Here is a 21,000-nt window from a genome sequence, read left to right as displayed (position 1 = left end):
TACATAAGCTCAGTAAAGTCCTTTTAAACAAATTTGGAATGCATTAATAATAAGAGAGATCTATGAGACATGGTGCATACTTGCATGTTTGCCCAAAGTCCGGAAAATAATTACTAATTGTACTTAAGTGGATCTCTTTTTTTTTTCCCTTTATCCTTTCTGAAATATAATCTGCCTCATGAAAGCTAGCAATTATCCCAGTTTTCTGATACTTTCCCAGTTATCCAGCTTTCAGTGTGTATGCCTACAACACATGTGATGTTGGTGGAGCCCTTCTGGCAGCACCACATGGCATTCACTGCTCAGAAACCTAGCAGTGACTCTACTTGTTCTTTTCTCTTGTGTTATGCTGAAGATGTACAAGTTGCTTTGCACTGTGTAACCTAACGCTGATGACTTTACTGCCAAGGTGCACTTTTACATTCTGATATTAAAGGTTAAATTTTGATTATGGCATGACAGCATTATAGATCTGCTTTTCCATGCACTTTATTTTGTAAATTATCTATTTGCTTTCTTATCAAGACATGAGGAAAGACTTTATTCTCCTGTCAGCCTTCTGAAGAATTATTACTGTGATCCCTTTCTGTCTTGCAAAATCTATGAGATTTCAACATTCGCTTGCCAATGTTATCATGTATTTTCAGTCTTCTTTTAACCTCCACTGCTAGGTGATCCTGCACAATGTTAAATTAGCTCTTAAACTACCGAATTCACCTTTCTTGGAATGAGTTTAAAATGGACTCATCTGTGAATACAAACAGGTGCTGTTTATTTGATGTTGGAGGGTAGCATTTTCTGTTCCTGATGCACTGCTCTGATAGTGAGTCCAACTCAGTCTCTGATACAATTCCAGAAGATCCCTCATTGGAAGTCTGTACAGTAACAGACTTCCCATAACTTACAGTAACACCCATAACTTGCTGAGCTGAGCACAGTGATTTATGAGGTTGTCTCTGAAGCTGTGAATGTGCTGGTGTCACTTTCACAGAGTTGTGTTGACAGGTACAGCTGGTCCAGTGACCCCAAAACCTTTCTGCAGCATCTGTGGCAAGAGCAGCTCTTCCCAGCCTATCTGTCACCAAGCATCCTGCATCCCACATGGTCCCATTGTTGCATCTGGCATCACGTCTGCAGCTGCAGCTCGGTGTCACTGCTGCCAAAGGGGCTTGGCTGTGAGCTCTGGGGCTTGCAGGGCAGGACTGGGACTGTGTGGGCAGATAATAGCAAGTTTATTGTCATCACATTCCTCTAATACATGTGCTCATTCAGAGAGTTACACAAAAAGCTCTTTGTGCTTGCAGATGCATTGCTTCCATCTGTTTTCACAGAGAAGAAAATGATACCTGTGTGAGGCAGCCCACAGCCATTTCCCTGCTGCAATCACTGCTGAGAAATACTTCTTAGATGGACACAGCCCCCAAAAGCAGCTGTGTATGAGTATAGCATCTGCAAGGCATCAGACAAGGAGAGTTTTACTGTTGGTTTTGTCTGTCCATTTGTTTTGTTTGTTTATTAAGAAACAACTCCAAAATCTAGATGGAGATAACAGCAATTGGCTGTAACAGTAACATCAGAAGTCTCAGCCCAGGGTGAAATCCCTCATGCTAGGATCCAATCCGATGCAAAGAGAAAAGAAGTTCTGTCTCCAAAGTGCTCCTGGCCATGATCTGCCTGAGCTTGCCAGCCCACTGGAGAGCTGCCAGCTCCTGCAGATGACTGAGGTGCCAAAGGGGCACTTAAGGGGAGAAACAGCTGAAGAAAACCAAATAAACAATTTGCATCAGTGTTTATGGTAGAGGAGTTCAGGGAGGCTTCTACAGCATTTATTTTATACAGGGGCTGAGCAGAACCCACTCATATTAATTCGATGAAATGCTATGAGATATGGTTTAGTAGCTTAGCAGGTAGTAAAGGTGATAGGAGAATGGTTAGACTAGATGATCTTGTAGGTCCTTTCCAGCGTTCTGATTCCATGATTCAGATGCAGGGAAACTCTTAGAACAAATGAATGAAAAGAACAGAAACAAATCACCACGACCAGCCACCACATGGACCTTACAATGTATGTAAATACAATAATGTTGAACTAAGTGTTTTGGGACTTAGTTCCCTAGACCTGCTTCTTAAATTGGTCTTGATGCCAGAAGAGCTGCAAAGGGGATCCGTGGCACCGTTTTCAAACCCAGAAGTCAAGAAGTGATGGGAGAAAATATAAACCAGTGCTTCTGTTGTCCATGCCATTAGATGTGAATGGGATGGAGGAGAGGAATTGCCATGGTTTCTGCAAAGGGAATCTGTAGCTCCACTACCTGTGGGAACTCTTTGAAGCAATCCTCATCCCAGGTGCTGTTCAAAGGTTGTCAGCCCTGAGCACCTTGATCTAAGCTGGTCTGCTCTTAGCAGGAAACTGAACAAGACAGCAAATAGGACTGCAATTCCATAGTCACAAGTGACAAGAAAATACACTAATACTGCACTGTAACCAAACAGCAATATTCATTGCCACAGGACAGCATTCTGATCACAAGTAGAAATGATTTTAAAGATACAAGCATATTAACTGAGAAAAGATCTGTTGATAGCAAAACACACAATGATTTGGGTTCACCTTCTAGCATTGGAGGTATCCACAATATATGTGTATGCTGAAGAAAGCTCAGTCTTGTTCCTCCCCTGTTTGCTATGCACACTCTGAACTCCAGCTGTAGCTTACTGGGAGGGTTACAGTATTATGTAGGGTTTTATTTTGACCACTGTGGCTGTTTTCATGCATAAGGAAGCAAGTGGTGTATGTAATGTTGTACAGGGGGAAGAAAGCAGCAGCAAAACCAATGTGAATCATTGCTTTTGGAAGCTAATTGTCATCAATTAACCTTTCACCTCTGGCTGACAAAAACCACCTCCTGAATATTCATTTCAATTAACTTCCCTTGACCAGGCTCTGTCACACTGGGATTTGTTTCCCCTGGACGTTGGCTGGCACAGGACAGTTATTTTGGCATGGAGGGTTATGAATGGGGCTGCCAAAGCACTGTGCCTGGTTATTTGTGAACAAGAAGCTTTAGATTTGTGCACTCAAGTGTTTATGTTAGGAGCACAGAGCAGGAAGCTGGTGCAGTGTGGCTTTGTCAAACAGGCTCAGTAACAGAGCCTGACTTGCAGGGAGTTGTTAGCAGCCCAAGAGGGACTAAAAACAGAAAGCTGTGAATGTTGTTTGATGTTTAAAACAAACAAAATGAAAGAACACATAAAAATATACAGTCAAGGGAGAAGAGACTAAACAAATAAATCCTCACTGACTGCAAATCATTTGCTCATTTCTTCCCGGCAGGAAGAATTTGCCCTTCTCAAACATTTTGGAAAGCAAGAGGCTTCTCAAAATCCAAACGTTATGTCATGCAGCCACTTCTTCACCACTATCATCAGAGTCCCCACAAAGTCCATGAGCAGGCTTGGCTGTGAGGCCAGTAAAGCTGACGCATGTGGAAGGATGTGTCCCCTGAGCTGAGATATGGCAGCTGAATGGCATCACAAACCTGGTGCTTTAGATACCCAGTGCTGCTGTTTTTCCTTCTCTACACCAATCCATCTATTGTATCACATCGCTCCAGTCTGAATAAACCATAGACCCCAGCGACTGCATCTTAAAAAGCAAAACTCAAGCTGCCCTGGCAATGTATAAAGCCCTCCTCACCCCTACCGCAGTGGTAATGCTTAAATTTGGCTTCACATGCAGCAATTGCAGCTCCCAATCACTGGAAACCGACATATCTATTCAGGGCACATTCTGTTCCTCCACAAATCATCCACACATTTCCTTCCTTTCATAAATGCTGTGATAACAGCTGAAAAGTGAAAGAAAAATAAAGCTGTGTGATATATGTGAAATGCAAAATGATTGCTCTGTTCTGGCACCATTTATGTACTCATTTCTCCCCATCAGCCACAAGAATGAGGGTCATAAATAGAACAAGGCAGAGACTGTGAGGGAAGGCAATGTCTTTAGTTAGGTTAACTGGTACAGTTAGTCTCACTGTGACAGTGGACTCTTTTAACCATAGTTGTATTGAAAAGCTATCCTTGGAAAATAGTGCTCAGAAATTCAGAGAGCATTGAAAAACGGAGATATGAAGAACGATGGGAGATGCTTCCTGCCTTCCTGAATCACAGCACAGGAATATAGTGTCCTGCTTCCTGACCATCACACAGGCATAAAGAACATCAGCATTGTCCCTTCAATTGTAATCACACCTGTCCCAAGAATGTTCCTATATGTTGTATCAATAGAGCCAACTTCAAAATCCCTCAGGGAATAAAATTCATACTGGGACAGAAATCTGTGCTTCATGCAGATAACATTAGATCTGGCTGTCAGACCTCTAACACATGACATAATAATAATAATCAGATAATACATTGCATGTTCTTTGGTCCAAACAAAATAGTCCCCAGTCTCTTTGGCTCTGCTCTGGACTGTGGGGTTTGATCAGGCGAGAATGGTGGTGGCTCCTGTAGAGGAGTACCATGGAGCTGGGCTCTTTAACAAGCTGAGAAAACTCCATCCTAGGGGATAAAGCACCACTGAAGTCTCATTTTAATGTTGCAGAGCTGAATAAGCCTGCAAACAAAAAATATATCATTATCTGGCACATCTTGTAATTCTTGTTCAAGCATTTTACATAATTTGCTGCTACTTTCAACTTGTCTGTTTCCCATGTGGCACTGTTTGACAAAGGGGAGATAGTAAGCTATCTATTCTTGGAATATTTTCCATCTCTTATTGTCATGTGGCTTCAGGCCAGACCCTAATTCCAAGGAGAAAAAGCATGTACATAGCATCAGAAGTATGAATAGGACCATCTAGTGGAAATCAGTGCAGCTTTAAGGAGTGGTTTGGTAAATGCTTCATTACCTCTCTCACCTAGAGCTAGTGGTGAGAAGGAGCCTTCAGCAGATGCCAGATGAGTCAAAGATCAGTCTCATTAGATCCAGCCTGAGCACAGGCTCACTGCTTGTCATTTAAAAATGATGAAGGAAGAGCAAGGAAATACATAAGAAATATCTTTGCCTTACCTGTGTGTAATAGGATGTATCTCTGAGACAGCAACGTCTCAAAACTGGCAATTAAAATCACTTGGGACTCATTAGACAACACAAACCTTTTCTTTGAAGTTTCCCAAGTGTTTGTAGCTACTGAGGGTGGCCCTCTGCTTCCATTCAGGGGCACACAGGGCTCAGGTGTGCCTCTGCTCTGCTGTGAGTGGACAGAAATCTCAGCTGCATGAAGAAGCTCCTGCACCTTCAAGGGCAGAGGTACCTGGTTCAGTGGGTAAAAACACAGGGGACATCTGATATGTAGAATTTTTCCTGTGTCAAAGGTGTAGAAGAAGGTGATTCACTTCAAGCAATGTGTTAATTTGTTGCTCACTAAAGAACAAAGTGACTTTTTTCTCCTGCAAATGAAATCAAACCCAAAGTGTTAATATTCATGCTAAAACATGGAAACATTTGTTTAAAAGTAAGTAAAAGCATCGGTGACTAATTCCAGTCACAACCACCTCACAGCATCATCCATTTTTCTCAGATTAATTCAACAGTTCCTTAGGTATATGTGCAATAAGCACTAATTAAACCTGGCTGGGGGCAATGAGCTTGCCTCACCTTATGTGAAGACACACTACTTTGCAGAGGATACCAAAGCATTATTAGAGTGTTACGATTTTTCTACAGTAAAAGAAAGTGGATGCACTTGGGAGGACACAAATGCTTCATAATAAGACAGATTTGCTGCAATATCCATGTCTGCCTTGCAACACGGCTCAGGCTGATGTTCTGGAAAAAGTCCTGTCTCCAAACTGTTGTAGGAAATCAGCTTTGGGTATTTGTTTCACAGCCCAAAAATGCTCTGGAGTCTTGTGTGAAGTGTTAATTAGAGGAAGGTAGGATTTATTTGCATCCCAGATGCTGTGGCATGTTCATTTCACAGAGAGAACAGAAAAATAGCTCAGGCTGCCACTCAGAGAAGCATCTCATACCGAAGTAATTCCCTGTGTGGCAGTGTCAATGTCTGATGCCCAGGTTGGGCTTCTCCAGGCAGAGTGCCAGGACATGTCTTGTGGAGCACCACTGTGCTGTCTGAATGGTGTAAGCACAGACAGATAAACTCACCTGCTGAGCCTGTGTGAGAGGTCTGTTAACTCTGTTGGCAGATAATCTCCTTATGCTGTCCGCGCTCAGTTACACGCAGCTTTACTGCAAGGGAAGCAGCCTTCCCTGTGGTGCAGGATGCAATTACAGCAAGGCTGTCCCCATGCTGATGGCTCCGAGGCAGTGCTGGAGTCACCGATGCAAGCAGAGCTGCCTGCAGCACCATGGCCCTGTTTCAGCCAGGTGGGACAAACAAATCCCTTCATGCTGTCCTGCCGCTGGGGAGTCTACGTCTGGCAGCAGACAGCTGCAAAATGGATGTCCCCTCAGAGGATGGTTTCTTGCTTTGTTTGCCCTTCCCATCCATTTCCTTGAAAAGCCACTCTGCAGTTTGTCATCCTGCAGCAACAGGACTTACCCTGCAGCAGCCCGCTGCAAGCACAGAGCAGCAGGGAAGGAGGGATGCAAGAAGGAGAGAGAGTCTTGGCATCTTCTTCTGCAATGGCCTCCCGGTCTCAGCTACTCTTAGAGCAAAGGTTGCCTGTAATTTTCCTTACCAAGCACCTGCTCTTTCTGTTGTTTCATTGTATAACGTGGGTGTAATTAATTCCCTCCCTCACGGCTACTGTTGCAAAGTGTTTACAATCTTCCAACAAGTCTCTCCCCTCACCCCTCGAAATCACTCCAAGATGCACGACTCAGATTTCACAGGTCTGGCTTCCTCTTCTCCTTCTCAAGTCTCTCCTCAGTCCTTGTTGCCAAGGCATTTTTCTCTTTGCCCTTCTCAGCAGTTTGTTTTGTTTTAATTTAATTTGTGGTGCATTTTTGTGAAGAGACAAAAATAGAGGAACAGGATCACAGAGCAGTCTTGTCTGTGGCAGCCCCATCCCACTCACCATACTGGGCTGTGCTCCGCAGGGCATACAGAGGTTCCTCCAGCTGCAACGTGTGCTTAACTCCAGAAGAATATCCAATTTGAGCCATTTGCATTGTAGGGCTAAGCTAGGCAAAGTAAACCTGACTTTTGCCTTCAGCTCCTTTGTTAGTTATTTTCATTGCTTAGCTTTCAGATTCCACCTACTGGAGGACTTGCAATAGCTCTGGGCTTAGGTGTGTTTTTTTTTCCTTCTTATTTACTCTGTGTAATAATACAACAACAGTGATTTTAAAGGAGTATTCAAAAATCCTATTTCAACTAACGTTCTGCATTTCAAACCTGGCTTGATTGTGATGATCGTGGAGAAGGACTGAAGGCAGACACAACATGGAGGTGAATTCTCTATCAGTAAGCCATGACAGGTGAATAAACACTGAAGTAATATAAATTATCAAAAGAAGAGAGGATGATAATCATAGCTGTCACTGCTATCAATTTCATATCAAAGAAGCACTGTTCCCTGGAGAGACAAGAACAGCAGTAAAGTAATAAAAGAACAGTATAAAAGGACTACATGCTAAGCTGGGGGATGCAGTCAATGGGTCTAAAAGCCTTCTGCAACAAAGTCCAGCAATGTCCCAGGGCTGCAGTGATGAGTAAGAGATCCCAGCACACCCCTTGAAACAGGCTTTGAGAGACTCACAGAGCCAACTAAATGAGAGGCAATACAGAGTTTTGCTTTCACCCCTCCTGGCTCTGAGTGACATTAGCTGTCCTAAAGCCAGAAAGCTGGAGAGATCTCTTGGTGCAGGGGTGAGCTGCATCCTGTGGTACAAATGCCTTTCTGCCTTTGGTCATGTTTCTCAAGCCAAAGAGGGGTCAAAATGCTCCTGTTTTCAACTGACATGTTTGTTATCTGCCTTGGGATTTGGATGTGCTTGTTATCGTCTGCAGCCCTTTAGATATGCTGTGCTTCTTTACAGGCTTTTGACCCACTCAGCTTGGTGATCTGTGTCTAATAGCAGACTTTGGCTTTATGGTGCATGGAACAAATACATTAACAGGAAATGACCACAGTTATTGAAGAGATGCCTGAAATGACGCCCTGCACAAATTACAGATCAGGATTAGAGGTAATGACATAACAAGGGAAAAAGGGCTGAAATCAGCTTTCTCCAAATACAATTTGGATTCGCGTGCAGTTGCTGAAACAAATCCTATGCACTTCTAGCTGTACTCATTCAAAAGGGCGAGGGTGTGGCAAACATTTTGTATGCAGGCCAGCAGCAATAAAATCAGTTATCTAGATCTGATCAGTTCTTTAGCCAAAAGATTGTTACTCAGTAGATCTCACAGTAGTAACAGCTGCCAAGGGAGGACCTCTTCCTGAGAAAAATGAAATAATCAAAGATTGTTTTTTAAAAAAGAACAAGGAAGTGTCAGGGAGAAGAATTGGCCAGCTAGTGACATGATTCAGAAGTTTCAAATGCAATATGCAATAGGAAGCCAAGAAAATGAGACTGACTTACCAAAGATGCTCTCACCACTATGAGGTCAGGGCCCTGGTGTGCCAGTTTCCAGACACCACAACATCCTTCCTGCAGGCATGAAGAAGGATAGTGGCTGGTCATCAGCCAGGCTAAAGACGAGCAAGGAGTCCAGCCTCAGCTCTTGCAGTTATTATCTCCAATTAATTTAAATACCCTGTGATGCTACTTCTCCTCATGAATAAAGTGTCTCTAAAAGCTGTTAAAAACCTCAAGGCTGTGTAGAAGAACTTATAGCTTTGGTTAAGTGGAGACAAGGGAAGGGTCACTTGTTCAAATTAGACAGGCAGATGCAGAAGTATATTTGCTGATTGAATCCAGAAAGGAAATCTGTGTCCTCAAGACAAAGCCAATTAGCATGACTCGTGATTGCATGTCCCACAAAGGGCATTTTGTGGGAGGAAGAATAAAAAGCCATTATTAAATTTTGAGAAGGTGATGTATTTCTTGTCCTTCATTCTGTACACTGAGCAGAACCTTTTTCTAGTGATGGCAATGGTCTGAGCCTTCTGCTCTTTTGACCAATGTGCAAGACTCCAGCTCCTCTTCTGTGCTACCTCTAGCTCTGCACTGGACCCACCAAAACTTGCTGATCTCCACAGCAAAATTCTGAGAATATGTGGCATCTTTCCAGGGACTGAATACTGGATCTGATTCATATTGCCTATTTTGTTTATATGGTGATATTTGCTACCCACTTGTGCATCAGCATAGAGCATGTCACAAAGTTAGAAAATGAGACAGACTTGTCAGAGACCAAATACAATCCCAGGTTTGACTCAGCAGTGTTTGCGTAGTGCTATCCAGATAAAATGTGCTGCTGCAGGTTGAATGACACCTGAAAGGGCGGCTTGTCAGAGCTTACCAGTTTTTACCTGCCCCCAGAAAAAAAGCCCAGCATGCTGAAATTAATTGGCATCCTCTGATAGCTTCACAAATAACAGAAATCAGTACACGTGCCTTGCAACTGAAACCTCTCTGAAAAGACTTGCTGGCTTTTCCCAGACAGTAGGAATGACTTCCACAGTAGGTGCTCCTCTCCCTCCCCAGACACTTGTTCACAGCTACACGTAGGACACAAGATGATCCTGATTTCAGACTTGCATGTCTGCAAATGCTTGATTCATCTGTGCCCCTGGCTCCAAAGCTGACTGTCTTGTCACAGGCTCTGGGCAGGTGCTCCTGGGAAAGTGACAGGAATGGTGGCTCCAGGAAAAATGCAGGACTGGGCACGATGCCTTGCCTGGGCTGGTTGCTGTGCTCACAGCCACATGCAACCCTATCTGCAGGGTGACAAGGAATCACTACAGATAATACTTCCACAGAGTGGCTTCCTGTGACAATATATCATATTACAGCTCAGGATATGTTGGTTTTATGTATAGCGATATTTATCTCAAATCTGGACCCACGTTTCTATAGCACTCAGCTCTTCCCACTGCTAAGTCTCCAGCTCAGCACTTCACTTCTTTGCTTTGTGACAAAACAGCTACCAGCTATGGAACTACACAGAGTTGTAACCACAGGTGACTACCATAAGATGATGGAGCAGATGAATATTGTCATATGCAGATCCTACTTCTCCATGTAAATTCCCTTAAAAAAAAAAAAAAAGAGGTCCCTGCAATGATGCCTTCGTGCTATCAAAAGGGAACTGAGAGAGGAACCAAGAGAAGTGCAGGAATTTCACTTTTTCAACAAATAGTTTAGATGCACTAGTTGGCCCTGAAAGACTGTGGCTATCAAAGCATTTGGTACCACTAGGTACTTGGTACCTGCAGCAGCTCAGAGCATTGCTCAGTTGGTGGGTGGTGATACCCAGTCTGGCACCATGCCTGGGACTCACATGAAAATATAGGATAACCTGTGACCAAACAAGTTCACAGCAGGGATTCTTCTGTCCAAGAAACCTCCCATATTATTTCTGTCAGAGAATTAATCTCTCGTCTCCTGCTGGAGAACTACTGAGTCCCTCCATAGCGATCCAGCACCATGTCATGCAATGGCCATAATGTGCTGTGTACTGTAGGCTGAGAAAGAGATGGCACTCACATGCTCAAGGCCCCAGGAGAGCTGGTCCTTCCACAACAAATCTCTTCCCTGAATGCAGTCCCTGAGCTGGAGGCTGTAGAGGTTAATGGCAGCATCCTTTTGTCCACAGGATCAGTAATGAGGAGAGGTGGATGTATCACTCTTCTGCCAGGTGCCATTTGCGCTCCCCTCAGTCAGGATCAGTGCATGTAAATAGCAGCAGAGACCATCTCAGCATGTCCCCTGTTTCTGGTGTGAGCAGGTGCAGCTGGATTTTATTTATTTTTCAATTCTATTTAAAGAAAGAGAATAATCTTTAATATATTGGAAAACTTCTGTAATTCCTCAAAGGCACTACATAATATGATAAGAGTCTCAGGATCCCTGAAGCAAGTAGCAGACTAGGAATGCTGCTCTCACTATCATAAATCAAAAAAACAGAGCAATTTTCTTGAATTCAGTCCTGTTACTACAGTTTGCCCCATTTCCAACATGAACCATCAGCCCTCCTTGCTGTATGTAGCTCTGTAATTACATCCCCTGAATCCAAGAGGATATGTTAACTCTCGTAGAGGACAAGATCACCATCTCCAACCAGTTATTCCCGTGATTTGCATTCTGGTGGCTGCTCGGAATCTGCACAGATGAGTGGCAGAGCTCTGAGCAGCTCACAGAGCAAAGGAGCTGGAGGGCACTGTGCGAAGCGATGCAGGATGGGAGAACATAGTACAGAGCCTGCCTTGTGAACTACCACCCTTACTCTGACTTGTGCAACTGCTCTTTGAGGGGAGGAAGATGGAAAACAAAAGCATTAGGGTCTGACCTAGAGGTTGGATGCAGTCTATTAATTCAAGTATCAATTAAGTTCAACTCCAAATATGCCCAATCCATCATTGCATCTGTGTTTCCCAGCCATTCAGTGTCCGATCCACACCCTCTTGCTAAAACTTAATCAGCAGGAGGGAGAGCTGTTGTTCCTTAACATGTTCTTATTTCATTGCTTAAGTCTGGATCCCTTCCTGTTCTTACAATTTGCACATGTTAAATATCGCGTGCTCTCAATATTTACCTATTTTTAACCCTGACTCACTCTGTTTATTTCCATAATGCATGCCTTTCTACATCTTACTTCTCAGTGCTCGTATTCATTTTTTAAACTACAGAATACCCTCATTTATTTTCATTTGTAAGCACTTCTGTAGTTACTATTTTTGGCTTGGTTTTAACCCTTCTTGCCCAGCTCCTGTGTTTTCTGGGATGTGGGAGGTGGAAGGTCTTCTCCAGCACAGAGTAAACAGGGGCTGCTGCAGCCCTCTGCACCCTCAGCTCACAGCAGCTGCCTGCTCATCACAAACACTCACCTTGTTCACACTTACCTCTGCAGAAATGCCAGTGCCCCACGAATCACCTGATTAAGCATTCCATTTCTTACCGTCTCGTAACACAAAGACAGAATGAGAAGTGTCAGGAGACAAATGATCTCTATAGTTCAGCTAGCAAGCGAAAATCAAAATGAAGATGTAAGTGCCAGATCCTGGGGGAAGCTGATGTGGTCAGCAAAGGAGAGAAGCCCCCACCCTTGCACTGCCCGTAATGTATCTTCTTCCTCTTTCAGCTGCGCCACTCCCCATCCCCCAGGGAGGCTAATTACAAATGTAGGGCACGCAGGGGCTGCGTTGACATCACCACACAGCAGATGTGGAACTGGGGTTGTCAGGAGGCCATGGGTGACCCCTGACCTGTGAGGCAGGGCCATGATGAGGCCTCCACCACCCCACTGGAGAGGCTGCCTGAGCCTCCTCCCTGCCAGCCAACAAAGCAGCAGGGCTAATGCTGCTCCATGAACAAACTGGCATCAAACAAGGGAGGCTGGAGGCTTTCTTCCCCTGTAATACAATTTGCCAGCGGCTAGGAGCCTCCCCTTGCATCGCTGAAGCCTTGCTCAGACAAATCAGGGTGGGTGCTGCTTGCACAGCTGCAACGTTCTAGGAGTTATTTTCTCCTCTTTTGTGTCATCCCTGAAAGAAAAAGAAGAAAAATAAATACAAATCCCGTCTGTGCAGGATATGACAGCGAGGAGCATTGTGCTGGGCTCTTGCTCATCCTCCTCCCACCCCCTGGACACGGCGCCCGCCCTCATTAGCTGAACTTTTCATACAGAGGCTGCTGCCTGAATTAATTTAGGATCTGTTAGTGGATCCTATTCAGTGTGGCTTAATAGGGCTGCAGCTAAGTGCAGAGAATCCATTTCTCCCCAGCAGCAATGGTAAGTGCACCCCTTTCAGCATGAACGCTAGCTGGGGAACGGTTAAATAGGGGCCAGCCTCCCCATATGCCAGGGGGCTTTCAGGACTAACCCAGCAGCTCAGCTGCCTGTGCCCTAATGGTGCTGGCTCATAAAGGCATTGTGCACAGCCTCACTAACCAGCCTTCCTCAGGGCACCTCCATGAAAGGGCTTCAGCTGAATGCACACACACAGCGGGCTTGTTCCCTCAGAAATATTTAAACTTCTCCAGAGGGCTTGTCTGCTTACATTCCTCACTGCTCCTCTGTTCCCATCCCACATTAGCTTTAGGGACCTGTGGGTGACAGATAGGCAAAGAAAGTGATGGCGTGGTGTTCCTGGCTTGGTGTCCCCAGGAGAGGCTGGTCCAGGTGCTGATGCTCCAACCACAGGACCAGGAAATAGCAAGAGCAGAGAGATGTCACCTGAGCGGCTGATAAAGGAAGCATGTGAAGGCAGGAAATGGACAGGGATAGGGAAGTCCCCTGACAGAACGGGCAGAGTGTGGCTCCCCAGTGCTCCCACACAAGTTCTGCTATTTAAAATGAATCAGAGAGTGGGGTAAGAGAGCAGAGAGAGCCCCTTAGACAAGGCCTGTAGCTTCTGATCCTTTATATGAAAAATTAGCATCATAATACTTGCAATATCGCAGTGCCTTTGATTCCTCTCCCATTGTCCCTCTGAAAGACGTGAATGGCATAGTCTATTGCTAATTCTCAGCGGCAGAGCTCTCTTCAGCAGAAGCTGACTAGGATCAGGTTTCTCTTCAACCAGCTCCATGGAATCTTGCTGAGCCCAGCGCAGCTGGCCAGCCTGCAGAGTTGCAGCATTCATATTGGTAGCCCAGCATGGTAGGAGAGGAACCCAGCAGGCTTTCCAGCAGAACTCCCATGTTCCTCTGGCAGCTACAGGCATTAATTAGTTCTTCAGTTGAGGATAGATGTCCTGCTGTCTGGTATACCATGAAGATGAGTAGAAAGACAGCGTGGAAACAGCAGCCTCACTGGTTTTCCTAGTCTTCCATGCAGATGGTTAAAAGATTTCTTCAAAAGCACAAAGGATACATTGACACGAAGCTACTCCCCAGAGATAACAGCCACCATGGGTAGCTTTTGCAAAATGGCCCCCAGGCAGAAAAAACCTTTAATTCAAATAAATTGTTACCTTTTGGAGAATTATCGAGCTATGAGCTGAACTTCAATTTCTATGAAAAAAAAAATCATGAAATAATCAATTTAAAAAACTTTTAAGCTACTCAATGATAAAGCTGAGAAAAGTTGAAGTTAATAGGAATATGTCAAGAATAAATCACATCAACACAACCCAATTCCCTCCTTGACAGGGTAATAGGCTTTGTGGACGTGGCAGGAGCAGTCAGTGTCATGTGTCTTCAGCAAGGTTTATGACACTGGTCTTATATGACACACTCATAAACAAGTTAGAGAAGAATGGCCCAAAGGGAGTTTCTATAGACTGGGTATAAAGATAGCTTGAAGCTGCTCAGTTAATTGTCAGGTTGAAGCGATTCATCAGCTGAGATTTTGCAGTGATCTTTCTTGTAGCAGATGTTATTCAATGTTTTCATTAATGACTTAGATGATGGAATGAGAACACACTTATTAAATTTGCAGGTGGCATTAATCTAGGAGAGACTGCAGGCACACTTGATAAGATTAGAATTCAAAATGGTCTTGATAAGATGAAGAAATAGTTTGAAAATAACAGGAGGCACTTCAATAAAGACAAGTACAGAGTGGTATACTTAGGAAGAAACAAACAAATTCTTAAAGACTAAATGGAGATGGCTAGGTAGACAGTGGGTTTGCTGGAAGCAGAAGAGCTTATAAACCATACTGGAATGTATGAACACAATTGGTAAACCAAATGAAGAGAGTCTGCTTTGGCCAAGAAAGGCCTTCCCATCAGTGCTGCTTCCAGCTTTGAGCTCTGTTCCTCCAGAAAGGTGATAATCAAGGAGGCAGAAACCAGAGGAGTCATACAAGATCTGGAAAACACAAGCCATGATGAAGGAATTGGGGTTATTTACTCCAGAAGAAAAGATGAAACTGGCTCTGAGAATTTGAACAGCAGGAAGAGCAATAAACCATTCTCTTTGCCTTCTGTGGATAGCACAAGGCTTAAGGGGTTTCAGTTGCAGCATAAGAGGCTCAAATTAGATGATGCAAAAGCCTTTCCAGCTGCATGGACCACTCAGGATTGACACAGACTGCCTTTATATCCAGGTGGGTGATCATGGAGCTGCCTCCTGGTGCTTTGGGTGTACAAGACCCACTAACTATCGAGTTACCCACTCTCAAAAGGACCAATACTCACAAACAGCTCAGGGGTTGCCATCACTAGGCAGAACAGCAAGTTTTTCAATAGAATGGAGTTTCGCAGTTCTCCTATTCTGGAGCAAGGATCTGTCCCATCTGAATGTGGCTGCCCAAGTCCAATTAGAAATGTGCCTGCTGTCCCCCAAGGCTCCTGTGACCAGTAATACGGCAACAAACCTCCCTGAAATAAGCTTGTTTGTTTTCCTTCACTGCTCTCTTCCATTTGCTAATAAACAACCTACACACATATTTAGTCCCATCTAATCTTATGCTTCACTACAAGTGGAATTAAATTGGTTTCTCTTGTATAACAGGAAAAAAAAAAAAATCAGATACAACCTACACTATTTCTAAAAGTCAGGGGCCCTCTGGAATTCAAGCTGGTCTTTATTTTTCTCCCAGACTCCCACTTCTCTCGACTGTTTTGAGGAAAAACAGTCTTTTTCTTCTTTTCTGCCAGTAAGCATCCTGGAAGCTTCCCAGGACCAGATGCACCGAGTTTCTGGGATTTACTTCAAGTGATGGTTTCTTCAGTTTAAGGAGCACTGAAATGAGCCCAACTGCTGTCATGCCCTGTCCCCTGCTACCTATCCTGCTCAGCCCCATGGCCCTGTGTGGGGACTTGGCTGTTGGCACAGGAGGTGGGCAAACAGCAGCTGTGCAGCTGGGTGCCAGGCGTGCTGCATCACTGCAGGGCTTAAGGCAGCCAAGCCATTTCAAAGCATACATCCTTCATCTCCATGTATACATTGCCTTAGCTTAAAATACCATGAAGACAGCTGGTTGTTATAACCCAAACAATTCCACTCCTACAGAGCACCTACAGGTTTTTGTGGACAGATACACAAAGGTCTTCTACAGTCAGAGCAGTTGTTCTTTGGCACATATTAACCTAATAGGATATTTGCAAATGTACAGTGGAATAATGCAAGAATAGTGATGTACAGCTGGAAATAGTACAAGAATGGTGGTAGATAGATAGCCAAAGGTTATCTATAGAAAAAACTCACCAATTCTGAGGCCTTTAGTCAAGACGGAAAATGCCGAGGCTTGTCACCCAAACTCCATGAAGGAGCAATCTCCAAAAAGAAATGCTGCCTTAGTGCTGGTCAGCCCTGAAATGAAATCTAGGAGAGGTGGAGTCAAGCTCCACCCTTTCTGGGAGCACAGCTGAATTATCTTCACCTGTGTTTCCACAGCTGACCCAACACTTGCCTCAGATGGTTAATCAGAGGTTCAGATTGTGTAAGCAGCATTCTGGGAGTCACACATGTCTTGCCATACCTGCCACATTCTCTCCCTGCATCAGGGATGTGCTGCAGGAGCTGCCACTACTGGTATCCCCAACTGCTGCTCACTTCTGCCCTTGCCTGGTGTAACTTACTTGAAGGATTGGTGGTTATACAAGTGTCCCTAACTTCTGCTCACAACTGACACCTCAAAACAAGGGCTTGCTACGCTCATGCTTACAGGAGATAGCAGAGAGCTCTGCACTAAGGCAGAGTGTGTAAAGGCAACCAGAAGATCACCCTATGTAGTATAATCATTAGAAAGACACGGGTGGACCTGGCAAGGATCTCAGGTCCCTGGGCACATAACTAATGGACATGTACAAAACTGAGCTGAAGTTAGCAGGACAAATCACTCTGGGTTTCAGCAGTAAAGTGTGTGAATGATGTGGGGTTTTTCATACTTCCTCACAAGGATTTTTCACATTAAAATGAGTGAGATTTGTCAGACACGTACCTAGGAAAGGGTCTGAGGGATAATTGGTTTCCACTTCACTTCTGTATCATTTGAGAGTACACAGCCTCTATTGATTCACTTCCAAACACAAGCTGAAGCTCACTCTCGTGACAAGCAAGTTTGGGCAATTATGGGCTTCACAAGCTTTCCCTAATGTCCTTTCCACTAAAGTGGATCTGTACCTGCTAATTGTGTTTCCTCTCAGTATTCCCAGTATTCCCCATAAAGCAGGTTCTCATCTCCCTAGCAGTGTTTGTTTTAATTTTACGCCTTTTGTCTCCTTGACTACCTGGCCCTACTTAATTCTGTGTGCCCCAGAGAAATTATATTTTTCCAAAGGATGGAAAAATACAATTGCAATTTTACTAGAAAGCATGGGCAGAGGTCACCCCCTGCTCATCCTCTGGAGTGCGGGCACATTCCTGCAGCTGGGATGATCAGCAGGCAGGAAGAGGACCAAGTCTGCATATCTCACCTCAGAGGACCAAATCTGCATCATCTTCTGTGTGATGCCTCCTACCAGCTTAGCTTTGGCTCCCTCCTCCCCTAGCCCTAACTGCAAACTCTACCTCTCGGGGCCCATTTCTCCTTGCTCCGCAGACCTTGTGATGACAGTACTGGGAGCTGGCTTCCCTTCTGCATGAGGGTAGTTGTCTGGCTGCCCAGAAGCATGAGGAGGCCAGCTGGAGGAAGCCTACTATTTACTCTAATGGGACTAAAAACACGTTTAGTAGATTAGCAAAATATACAGAGAGCAGAGCTCAACATGCTGGAAAATATGGGAGTTGGCAAACGCATTTGTGGCATTAAAAGTATACACATAAAGGTGCCAAGCGTTATATTTGCATAGCTAGCAGGCACTGGAATGTTTCCATCCCCTAGAGTGCCACCAAGGCACTGCTCTCCAAGGAGAGGTGTCTTCAGTATCCAACCATAGGCAGCCAAGTGCTTCAGGATAAATGCATGCACGTCCAAATAGGTCAGCACCTGGGCATAACACAGCACCTCCCTCGTTGCCCAGCCTCATGGGTTTTCTGTTATTAAAGACTCAGTGAAGGGTCTCCCATGCTTTGCATACAGATGGAGATGCTAGTAAAATCCTATCAGCAAGGGGACTAGGATACCAGAAAGGAAAGCTGGCTCAGCACAGAGTTCCTCTGCTCCTGCTCTCCCTGTGCTCCATTGCTGTGGTTCCCGGAGGAACAGGTTACAGGGTGATACCCACTGTTTTCTTCCTCATCCACTTTGTGATAAAGCAGATTTTTTACCAAGCAGGGAGCAATCCGATCTCATGTTTATTTTCACAAATCAGGGAAGAAATCCTGTTCTTTCCACTGCTCTGAGAATTTCTTTCATCTCTCTGCTTCCATATGAAGATAATGAACTTTAGACTAAATAAATACACAGTTCCAAATTGCAATGAAGCTTTCCCCTTGGTGCTGCTGCTGGGCTGTTTACAGATTGAGTTCAAGGCATGCCAACATCCATAGATGGTGTCAGTGTCTTTTCTTCTTATTGTCCTGCACCTGTGCATCAACTTGAAGCTCTAAGTGCTCTAACTTACAAACTGGAGCACAGATGCACTGGAAATAAATACATATATGAAGACAAAACATCCCAAACAGTGGTGTGACTCCCTGTCCATGCTCCTGCTGAAACCCTCAGAGTCCAGGGGCTGAAGCAGTTAACTGCAGAGATGGCTGAGCCATTAAAAATGATGGCCTATATATGCCAAGAAGCCTCACAGTCGGTCTTTGATGTTAGATTTAATCCTCAGTTAGCTGTGCAAGCATGGCTGGTTGTACAGCTCCTATAAATTAATTACAAAGGCCTTGTCATGCATGCAGAGAGGGGCACAGTGCTGCAAGCACTGCATGCAGTCACGTAAGATGTCCGGGGATATCCCACCAGGATTCCTGCTCAGCCCACAAGGTATTCCCCTCTCTGATGTCCTACACATGAATTGTTAACTCTACTTGAGGAGCACCAATAGGGTTGCCCTAGGTGGGGCACTCAGGAGAAAGCCAGTGTGTTAACTCAGGGGTGACCCTGTGCTACCTCACCTATTTATAGGAATCCTTATGTTAACGTATGCATGCCCCCAGAACAGGCCCTTGTGAATACCAAATGTAGGGCCTTTTGGGACAGGAGCTACAGCACTGCTACTCCCTAGGCTGAGGATGAAACTTGGTGTCTGAACCAGAAGATGTCCAGAGATGAAACACAGATGGTGGTACTCTGAGGTGCCACGACTTCATATCTCACCCTACATGGCTGGTCAACCACTGAAACAAGAGAGGAACCTGAACCCCCATCCCACTAGGTTTCTATCCCCAGGCAGAGGTGGCTGCCAACTGCAGACACACTGTGACCTTCAAGATGTTGCAATGGGACACAGACAGCAGGATGGCTCCTGCCCTGCAGGATGCCTGTCCTGGGAGAAGTACATGTTCTCAAACTTGGAGCATCTTTAACCAGAAGAAAGGGAAGAAGCTGTGACGGATATGAGAGTTTGGACTGGAGGGTTTAATCATCTCCTCTGATCTTACACCTTACAAATGTACCACTCTGTGTTTTCTGAAGCATCTTTCAAAGGAAACCATAGGAAATATTTTCTAGTGTCAGAAAATGATGATCTAAAGGGTGAAAATTGAAGTCAGCAAGATCTCAGTGTGCTGCAGGGACAACAAGATAATCAGATAGAGCATAAAAAGGCTGCAGTGAGGACTCTCATGGCAGCTCAGAGCTGATGGGGTGAGTAAGCAGAGACAAAAGCAGCCATAAGGCAACAGCGAGAAAGCATGGCTGAATTTTGAAAACAAGGATGACAGTCCTAAGGGGTGTGGGAGGCTACTGAAGGGGCAAGGAACAGAGGGAAAACATTCATGACATAATCTTCTTAGAGCTGATGGAGCTTGTGCCCAACCTGCTGGGACGAGGAAGCTTCCTGCAGCTGGTGGGGCGCTGCCCATGATTCTTGCCTGCAGGGACACACTGAGACCCTGGGTGGCACCTTCACAATGGCTGGTTGACTTGGGATTTTTGAGGTTTTCCCCCCTAAAAAAGCCATGTCAGCAAAAACATCGAGGAGGTCGTATGATGCTTCAGGTAAAATTGGAAGAGATTGTTATGTTCTTATCTAAGTGGCACCAAATTCTTCTGCTTAATTGGGTATACACAAAAAAACATTTAAATACAGAGGTTTACATGCAACACCCTGAATGCTCTGAATCACAATGCTTTGTTGACCCAAAATGACAGTTTTTGAGATTTTCTTGAAAAAAAAGGACAGAAAGTACAGCAAGAAAGGTCTGACAATCTGGAACCTACTTTTTTCTTCTTTCTAGGCCTCCCCACTTCTCACATATCAGAAACCAACACTTTCTCAGCACCTTTTCTCTGCAACGTGGATCCATCTGATTGCAGCGCCCTCAAGAGAGAGCAGCCTAGGGACACTGAGCCCACCCCAGGTCTCTGTGCTCCCCTTCCCCGTCTCCAGAGGAGGACTTTCCTGAGCCTAGCACAGGTTAAAGCACAGTCCTTGTCATTATTTCCAACTCCCAAAAGGAGCAGGGTGGGAGCAGGTCTGGTACAGCACACTGGGGCCGCGGCAGCACCCAGTGCATATTCAGTGGTGCGGACAAAGGCGTAGCCCAGGGCTTTGAATTAGAAGCATGCGGGTGGGAGGTGGGACCGAACAAAGCAATCTCTGCCAAAGGCCTCGGGCTCCAGTTTATGGATTCAAAGCTTGTCTGAGGGCAACACGGCCACGTTTGTGCTGCTGTCAGGAGCACCGCGGGAGCTCCTTGCAATGTGGGGTGACACAAATGCTTGGATCACTTCTGCAAAATGGCATTTGCTCTTCCCTGCTCACCTCGAAGCCACAGCCATGACTATTGCCTGAAAAGTGCTCATGGGCTTTGGTAAAATTCTGAGAGATTCCTTTACATGCCAATTCCTATTTTAAAAAGTGAAGACGACATATTTTGACTTGCCTTGTTTGACAATATCACAGTTATTTCACTTCA

At 44.8% G+C, this 21,000-nt stretch overlaps 2 long non-coding RNA genes across 2 annotated transcripts; both read right to left on the bottom strand.

The window, feature by feature from the left end:
• Positions 1-747: 747 nt before the first annotated feature.
• Positions 748-2,222, bottom strand: LOC146760716 (uncharacterized). Its single transcript, XR_014946545.1, has 2 exons — positions 1,347-2,222; positions 748-1,208 (listed from the first exon to the last, which is right to left on the bottom strand). It is a non-coding gene; the product is annotated as an uncharacterized LOC146760716 (long non-coding RNA).
• A 4,964-nt stretch (positions 2,223-7,186) lies between these two features.
• LOC107314847 (uncharacterized) lies at positions 7,187-12,233 on the bottom strand. The gene is made up of 4 exons (XR_014946544.1): positions 11,982-12,233; positions 10,627-10,897; positions 8,557-8,625; positions 7,187-7,288 (listed from the first exon to the last, which is right to left on the bottom strand). It is a non-coding gene; the product is annotated as an uncharacterized LOC107314847 (long non-coding RNA).
• Between the last annotated feature and the right edge of the window lie 8,767 nt (positions 12,234-21,000).

This window comes from Coturnix japonica, chromosome 5 (assembly GCF_054131305.1).
Source record: "Coturnix japonica strain WE chromosome 5, WE-NBRP24, whole genome shotgun sequence".
Classification (NCBI taxonomy): domain Eukaryota; kingdom Metazoa; phylum Chordata; class Aves; order Galliformes; family Phasianidae; genus Coturnix; species Coturnix japonica.
This window is presented reverse-complemented; position numbering and strand designations above follow the sequence as displayed.